The 9,025-nt window shown below is 40.4% G+C and overlaps 1 pseudogene across 1 annotated transcript; it reads left to right on the top strand.

The window, feature by feature from the left end:
* Positions 1–2,665: 2,665 nt before the first annotated feature.
* On the top strand, positions 2,666–7,991 carry LOC309639526 (biogenesis of lysosome-related organelles complex-1 subunit 2 pseudogene; annotated as a pseudogene). The gene has a single exon. The product of its transcript is annotated as a biogenesis of lysosome-related organelles complex-1 subunit 2 pseudogene (transcript).
* The last annotated feature ends 1,034 nt before the right edge of the window (positions 7,992–9,025 follow it).

The following is a 9,025-nucleotide window of genomic DNA, read 5'->3' as shown; positions in this document are numbered from 1 at the left end:
GTAGACTCTCCAATTACAAGTGTCTACTTGGATTTCAGCTACATCTCTCACGGGTTACTTTGTGTTATTTATCTTAACAATGGTTCATGATTCTCCCAAGCATCAGAAATGCCTCCTCTTTCCCTGACCCTCTGCTGGTATGGGTGTCAGACTACTCAGTTCCAGGGGCAGGGGGCGGGGAGCAGGGCCGGCAGGGGTGTCCCAGGAGGTATAAATAGTAGGGCATCATGAGTCAGAGGCATCATCTGCTCACTGGTCTCAGTCTGGAGTCAGGGTAAAGATGGATGATTTCATAAATTACCCCCAAACAAACCAGGGCCATTGCCAGGAGCCCAGCTCAACCAGATTTAAGCCCAGAGAGAAACAGGTTTTCAAGTCCTTAGAAGTCTCATCTAGAGTCAGAGAAAAATCTCATTTATCCTTTTACCCATGACGAAAAAGGCTGAGGTTAATATTTTGGGGCCTCCTTCCTGAGAACAGATTGGAATCAGCAAGGCACTTATGGACCCACCAACCTGTTGGTTTTATATAAGGGGGGGTGGTCTGAGGCCCAGAGGTCAAACCATTTGCAGAGGCCACTCAGATGATCACAGGTTGTGCTGGGATAGCTGGATGCTGGAGAGCCTGGCTCATGGTCCCCCAATCACTCATGGTCCTTCCACATGATGCCACTTCTCAGGCTGAATCAGAATCCTACAATGACTCTCATCCAGGGCTGCTGGGAGTGTATTTGGTTGAAAGATAATGAAGGAAAGTTTGACAATTTCTACCAAAATTTAAAAGGTCCATGACATTTAATTCAAACACTTCTAGGAATTTATCCTATAGATATACTCATGCACATGCGAAATGATGGAAAAAGTCATCCATTGCAATATTTGCATGTTTGCAAGAGGAAAACTATGCATCCATCAGTAGAGGGCTGGTTAAATAAATCACGACATAGGAAACAAGAGAAGCCACTGCAGTGAGAAGCCTGCACACCACAATGAAGAGCAGTCCCCACTTGCCACAACTAGAGAAAGCCCACACGCAGCAACGAAGATCCAACACAGCCATAAATAAATAAACAGATAGATAGATAGAGAGATAAGCCCTGAAGCAAGATGGCGGAGTAGAAGGTCATGCTCTCACTCCCTCTTGCGAGAACACCAGAATCTCAACTAGCTGCTAGACAAACATCAACAGGAAGACACTGGAACTCACCAAAAAAGATACCCCACATCCAAAGACAAAGGAGAAGCCACAATGAGACGGTAGGAGGGGCACAATCACAGTAAAATCAAGTCCCATAACTGCTGGGTGGGTGACTCACAGACTGGAGAACACTTATACCACAGAAGTCCACCCACTGGAGTGAAGGTTCTGAGCCCCACGTCAGGCTTCCCAACCTGGGGGTCCGGCAATGGCAGGAGGAATTCCTAGAGAATCAGACTTTGAAGGCTAGTGGGATTTGACTGCAGGACTTCAAGAGGACTGGGGGAAACAGAGACTGCACTCTTGGAGGGCACACACAAAGTAGTGTGCTCATCGGGACCCAGGGGAAGGAGCAGTGACGCCAGTGGAGACTGAACCAGACCTACCTGCTAGTGTTGGAGGGTCTTCTGCAGAGACGGGGGTGGCTGTGGCTCACCGTGGGGACAAGGACACTGGCAGCAGAAGTTCTCGGAAGTACTCCTTGGCGTGAGCCCTCCCAGAGTCGGCCATTAGTCCCACCAAAGAGCCCAGGTAGGCTCCAGTGTTGGGTTGCCTCAGGCCAAACAACTAACAGGGAGGGAACCCAGCCCCACCCATCAACAGTCAAGCAGATTAAAGTTTTACTGAGTTCTGCCCACCAGAGCAACAGTCAGCTCTACCCATCACCAGTCCCTCCCATCAAGCCTCTTAGATAGCCTCATCTACCAGAGAGCAGACAGCAGAAGCAAGAAAAACTACAATCCTGCAGCCTGTGGAACAAAAACCACATTCACAGAAAGATAAACAAGATGAAAAGGCAGAGGGCTATGTACCAGATGAAGGAACAAGACAAAACCCCAGAAAAACAACTAAATGAAGTGGAGATAGGCAACCTTCCAGAAAAAGAATTCAGAATAATGATAGTGAAGATGATCCAGGACCTCGGAAAAAGAGTGGAGGCAAAGATCGAGAAGATGCAAGAAATGTTTAACAAAGACCCAGAAGAATTAAAGAACAAACAAACAGAGATGAACAATACAATAACTGAAATGAAAACTACACTAGAAGGAATCAATAGCAGAATAACTGAGGCAGAAGAACGGATAAGTGACCTGGAAGACAGAATGGTGGAACTCACTGCTGCAGAACAGAATAAAGAAAAAAGAATGAAAAGAAATGAAGACAGCCTAAGACACCTCTGGGACAACATTAAATGCAACAACATTTGCATTATAGGGGTCCCAGAAGGAGAAGAGAGAGAGAAAGGACCAGAGAAAATATTTGAAGAGATTATAAACGAAAACTTCCCTAATATGGGAAAGGAAATAGCCACCCAAGTCCAGGAAGCACAGAGAGTCCCATACAGGATAAACCCAAGGAGAAACACGTTAAGACACATAATAATAAAATTGGCAAAAGTTAAAGACAAAGAAAAATTATTGAAAGCAGTAAGGGAAAAATGGCAAATAACATGCAAGGGAACTCCCATAAGGTTAACAGCTGATTTCTCAGCAGAAACTCTGCAAGCCAGAAGGGAGTGGCATGATATACTTAAAGTGATGAAAGGGAAGAACCTACAACCAAGATTACTCTACCCGGCAAGGATCTCATTCAGATTCGATGGAGAAATCAAAAGTTTTACAGACAAGCAAAAGCTAAGAGAATTCAGCACCACCAAACCAGCTCTACAACAAATGCTAAAGGAACTTCTCTAAGTGGGAAACACAAGAGAAGAAAAGGACCTACAAAAACAAACCCAAAACAATTAAGAAAATGGTCATAGGAACATACATATCGATAATTACCTTAAACGTGAATGGATTAAATGCTCCAACCAAAAGACACATCCTTGCTGAATGGATACAAAAACAAGACCCATACATATGCTGTCTACAAGAGACCCACTTCAGACCTAGGGACACATACAGACTGAAAGTGAGGGGATGGAAAAAGATATTCCATGCAAATGGAAATCAAAAGAAAGCTGGAGTAGCAATTCTCATATCAGATAAAATAGACTTTAAAATAAAGAATGTTACAAGAGACAAAGAAGGACACTACATAATGATCAAGGGATCAATCCAAGAAGAAGATATAACAATTATAAATATATATGCACCCAACATAGGAGCACCTCAATACATAAGGCAACTGCTAACAGCTATAAAAGAGGAAATTGACAGTAACACAGTAATAGTGGGGGACTTTAACACCTCACTTACACCAATGGACAGATCATCCAAAATGAAAATAAATAAGGAAACAGAAGCTTTAAATGACACAATAGACCAGATATATTTAATTGATATTTATAGGACATTCCATCCAAAAACAGCAGATTACACTTTCTTCTCAAGTGTGCATGGAACATTCTCCAGGATAGATCACATCTTGGGTCACAAATCAAGCCTCAGTAAATTTAAGAAAATTGAAATCATATCAAGCATCTTTTCTGACCACAATGCTATGAGATTAGAAATCAATTACTGGGAAAAAAACATAAAAAACACAAACACATGGAGGCTAAACAATACACTACTTAACAGCCAAGAGATCACTGAAGAAATCAAAGAGGAAATCAAAAAATACCTAGAAACAAATGACAATGAAAACACGAAGATCCAAAACCTGTGGGATGCAACAAAAGCAGTTCTAAGAGGTAAGTTTATAGCTATACAAGCCTACCTCAAGAAACAAGAAAAATCTCAAATAAACAATCTAACCTTACACCTAAAGGAACTAGAGAAAGAAGAACAAACAAAACCCAAAGTTAGCAGAAGGAAAGATAAAGATAAAGAGCAGAAGATCAGAGATCAGAGCAGAAGCATAAAGATCAGGGCAGAAATAAATGAAATAGAAACAAAGAAAACAATAGCAAAGATCAATAAAACTAAGAGCGATGCGCAGGCATCCCAGAACCGGAAGCACCGCGGGGCCGGGCATGGCGGCGGCGGCCGAGGGTGTCCCAGAGACCCACCGCGAGGAGCCCGTTCGGGATGATGCCGCCGTGGAGACCACTGAGGAAGCAAAGGTGCCCGCTGGGGCTGACATCACTGAGCTCTGCCGGGACATGTTCTCCAAGATGGCAACTTACCTGACTGGGGAACTGACGGCCACCAGTGAAGACTATAAGCTTCTGGAAAATATGAATAAACTAACCAGTCTGAAGTATCTTGAAATGAAAGATATTACTGTAAACATTAGTAGAAACTTAAAGGACTTAAACCATAAGTATGCTGGACTACAGCCTTATCTGGATCAGATCAGTGTAACTGAGGAGCAGGTAGCAGCTCTTGAGCAGGCAGCCTACAAGTTGGATGCATATTCAAAAAAAACTGGAAGCCAAATACAAGAAGCTGGAGAAGCGATGAAAAACTTATTCATGTGGGACAAAGTCTTCTTTAATGTGGGAAGAATGTTTTATAAGACCTGAATCTTGAGGCTGATGAATTGTCAAAACTCCTCAAAAGGCAACTATGCTGGTCGTCCCAGAAACTTCACAAGACTGGAGTAAACTGGAGGACTGTGGCTACTCCTGGAAGAACTTCTTCTGAGGCAGAATCCCTCAAAAACTCACGCTTATAACTCCTTAACTTTTACTTGAATGCTTCATCATTCATTCAGGACAGAGACTCCCTCAAAGTTTGCATAAACATGGACTTGCCAGTAGAATCAAACGAGCGGGCCTGTTTTCCCTGGTTGCAGTTGATTACTACATTATTTTCTTAAATGGTTGGTTTTTGAGTTACTGTGTAAATGGTTGTTTTTTTCTATTAAGGATGTAATGTATTGCTAACAAGATTCTAAATTTAAAAAGGAAAACAAAACAAAACAAAAAATAAAACTAAGAGCTGGTTCTTTGAGAAGATAAACAAAATTGATAAACCATTAGCCAGACTCATCAAGAAAAAGAGGGAGAGGACTCAAATCAATAAAATTAGAAATGAAAAAGAAGTTACAACAGACACCACAGAAATACAAAGCATCCTAAGAGACTACTACAAGCAACTCTATGCCAATAAAATGGACAAACTGGAAGAAATGGACAAATTCTTAGAAAGGTATAACCTTCCAAGACAGAACCAGGAAGAAATAGAAAATATGAACAGACCAATCACAGGTAATGAAATTGAAACTGTGATTAAAAATCTTCCAACAAACAAAAGTCCAGGACCAGATGGCTTCACAGGTGAATTCTATCAAACATTTAGAGAAAAGCTAACACCCATCCTTCTCAAACTCTTCCAAAAAATTGCAGAGGAAGGAACACTTCCAAACTCATTCTATGAGGCCACCATCACCCTGATACCAAAACCATACAAAGATACTACAAAAAAAGAAAATTACAGACCAATACCACTAATGAATATAGATGCAAAAATCCTCAACAAAATACTAGCAAACAGAATCCAACAACACATTAAAAGGATCATACACCATGATCAAGTGCGATTTATCCCAGGGATAAAAGGATTCTTCAATATATGCAAATCAATCAATGTGATACACCATATTAACAAATTGAAGAATAAAAACCATATGATCATCTCAATAGATGCAGAAAAAGCTTTTGACAAAATTCAACACCCATTTATGATAAAAACTCTCCAGAAAGTGGGCACAGAGGGAACCTACCTCAACATAATAAAGGCCATATATGACAAACCCAGAGCAAACATCATTCTCAATGGTGAAAAACTGAAAGCATTTCCTCTAAGATCAGGAACAAGACAAGGATGTCCACTGTCACCACTATTATTCAACATAGTTTTGGAAGTCCTAGCCATGGCAATCAGAGAAGAAAAAGAAATAAAAGGAATACAAATTGGAAAAGAAGAAGTAAAACTGCCACTGTTTGCAGATGACATGATACGATACATAGAGAATCCTAAAGATGCCACCAGAAAGCTGCTAGAGCTAATCAATGAATTTGGTAAAGTTGCAGGATACAAAGTTAATGCACAGAAATCTCTTGCATTCCTATACACTAATGATGAAAAATCTGAAAGAGAAATTAAGGAAACACTCCCATTTACCACTGCAACAAAAAGAATAAAATACCTAGGAATAAACCTACTTAGGGAGACAAAAGACCTGTATGCAGAAAACTATAAGACACTGAGGAAAGAAATGAAAGATGATACCAACAGATGGAGAGATATACCATGTTCTTGGATTGGAAGAATCAATATTGTGAAAATGACTATACTACCCAAAGCAATCTACAGATTCAATGCAATCCCTATCAAATTACCAATGGCATTTTTTACAGAGCTAGAACAAAAAATCTTAAAATTTGTATGGAGACACAAAAGACCCCGAATAGCCAAAGCAGTCTTGAGGGAAAAAAACAGAGCTGGAGGAATCAGACTCCCTGACTTCAGACTATACTACAAAGCTACAGTAATCAAGACAATATGGTACTGGCACAAAAACAGAAACATAGATCAATGGAACAAGATAGAAAGCCCAGAGATAAACCCACGCACCTATGGTCAACTAATCTATGACAAAGGAGGCAAGGATATACAATGGAGAAAAGACAGTCTCTTCAGTAAGTGGTGCTGGGAAAACTGGACAGCTACATGTAAAAGAATGAAATTAGAACACTCCCTAACATCATACACAAAAATAAACTCAAAATGGATTAGAGACCTAAATGTAAGACCAGACACTATAAAACTCTTAGAGGAAAACATAGGAAGAACACTCTTTGACATAAATCACAGCAAGATCTTTTTTGATCCACCTCCTAGAGTAATGGAATTAAAAACAAAAATAAACAAATGGGACCTAATGAAACTTCAAAGCTTTTGCTCAGCAAAGGAAACCATAAACAAAACGAAAAGACAACCCTCAGAATGGGAGAAAATATTTGCAAACAAATCAACGGACAAAGGATTAATCTCCAAAATATATAAACAGCTCATGCCTCTCAATATTAAAAAAACAAACAACCCAATCCAAAAATGGGCAGAAGACCTAAACAGACATTTCTCCAAAGAAGACATACAGATGGCCAAGAAGCACATGAAAAGCTGCTCAACATCACTAATTATTAGAGAAATGCAAATCAAAACTACAATGAGGTATCACCTCACACCAGTTAGAATGGACATTATCAGAAAATCTACAAACAACAAATGCTGGAGAGGGTGTGGAGAAAAGGGAACCCTCTTGCACTGTTGGTGGGAATGTAAATTGATACAGCCACGATGGAGAACAGTATGGAGGTTCCTTAAAAAACTAAAAATAGAATTACCATATGATCCAGCAATCCCACTACCGGGCATATACCCAGAGAAAACCATAATTCAGAAAGACACATGCACCCCAATGTTCACTGCAGCACTATTTACAACAGCCAGGTCATGGAAGCAACCTAAATACCCATCGACAGACGAATGGATAAAGAAGATGTGGTACATATATACAATGGAATATTACTCAGCCATAAAAAGGAACGAAATTGGGTCATTTGTTGAGACGTGGATGGATCTAGAGACTGTCATACAGAGTGAAGTAAGTCAGAAAGAGAAAAACAAATATCATATATTAATGCATATATGTGGAACCTAGAAAAATGGTACAGATGAACTGGTTTGCAGGGCAGAAACTGAGACACAGATGTAGAGAACAAACGTAGGGACACCAAGGGGGGAAAGCGGTGAGGGGTTGGGGGTGGTGGTGTGATGAATTGGGCGATTGGGATTGACATGTATACACTGATGTGTATAAAACTGATGACTAATAAGAACCTGCTGTATAAAAAAATAAATAAAATAAAATTCAAAAATTAAAAAATAAAAAATAAATGAATAATAATAATCAAAAAAAATCATGACATAGCTATGCAATGGCAAGCTATACAGACTTAAAAAATGAGGAAACGCTATATGCTGATATTGATCAACATCCAACGTATATCAACAAGGAGGAAAAAAAAAAAAGAAAGGTGCAGAACAGGGCATCAAAGTATGCTAGCATTTAAGGGGAGAGAGAAAAAAAGATACACATGTTACTGCTGGTAAAAGTATAGAAAATCTGAAGAATATATAGGAAACTGAAAATGTTGTTTGCTTCTATGGAAGGCAGCTGGGCCGCTGGAAGAGTTCTCACTTTATTCCATTTTACACTTTTTGAATTTAGTACCATGTGCATGTTAACTATTTAAGAAATAAATATAATTTTAAGAAAAAAGAAAGAGAGGTGCCCAGCTCCGGAAAAGGGAACACTGCCTCATTTCTGGACTATACATTGCCCAGCACTGTAACCCCGATTGTGAGAATAACATCTTGACCCTCTTTCCTCACAACCCTTTCTAGGAAAATACATCTGGCTCAAGCCATGCCTGCCAGATGATCACTTTCCAAGGACTCCTGGGCAGGGGCATTTCTTTAGTAACTATGGAAGCTTCCAGTGCAATCTCTCAACTACTGGCCATTTGGAGTCTGAGGTTCTGGACTTAGTCAGCTAGTTGAGTTTAGAGCTGCTGAAGAGACCTGGGGGAGAAAAGCACCTTTTGTTATGGACCGAATGTTTGTATTCCCCCCAAATTCATAACCCTAACCCCCAATGTGACTGTATCGGGAGACAGGACCTTTAGGAGGTGACTAAGGTTAGGTGAGGTCATAAAGGTGGGGCCCTGATCTGATCTGATTAGCGTCCTTCAAAGAAGTTGGAAAGATACCAGATCTCTCTCTCTCTCATTCTTTCTCTTCATGCCCACTCAGAGGAAAGGCCATGTGAAGATAAAGTCACCATCTGCAAGCCAGGAAGAGAGCTCTCACCAGAAACCAAACCCTGCCAGAACCTTGATCTTGGACTTTCCAGCTTCCAGAACTGTGGA

The sequence above is a fragment of the Balaenoptera physalus genome (genome assembly GCF_965194825.1).
Source record: "Balaenoptera physalus genome assembly, chromosome: 12".
Classification (NCBI taxonomy): Eukaryota; Metazoa; Chordata; class Mammalia; order Artiodactyla; family Balaenopteridae; genus Balaenoptera; species Balaenoptera physalus.
This window is presented reverse-complemented; position numbering and strand designations above follow the sequence as displayed.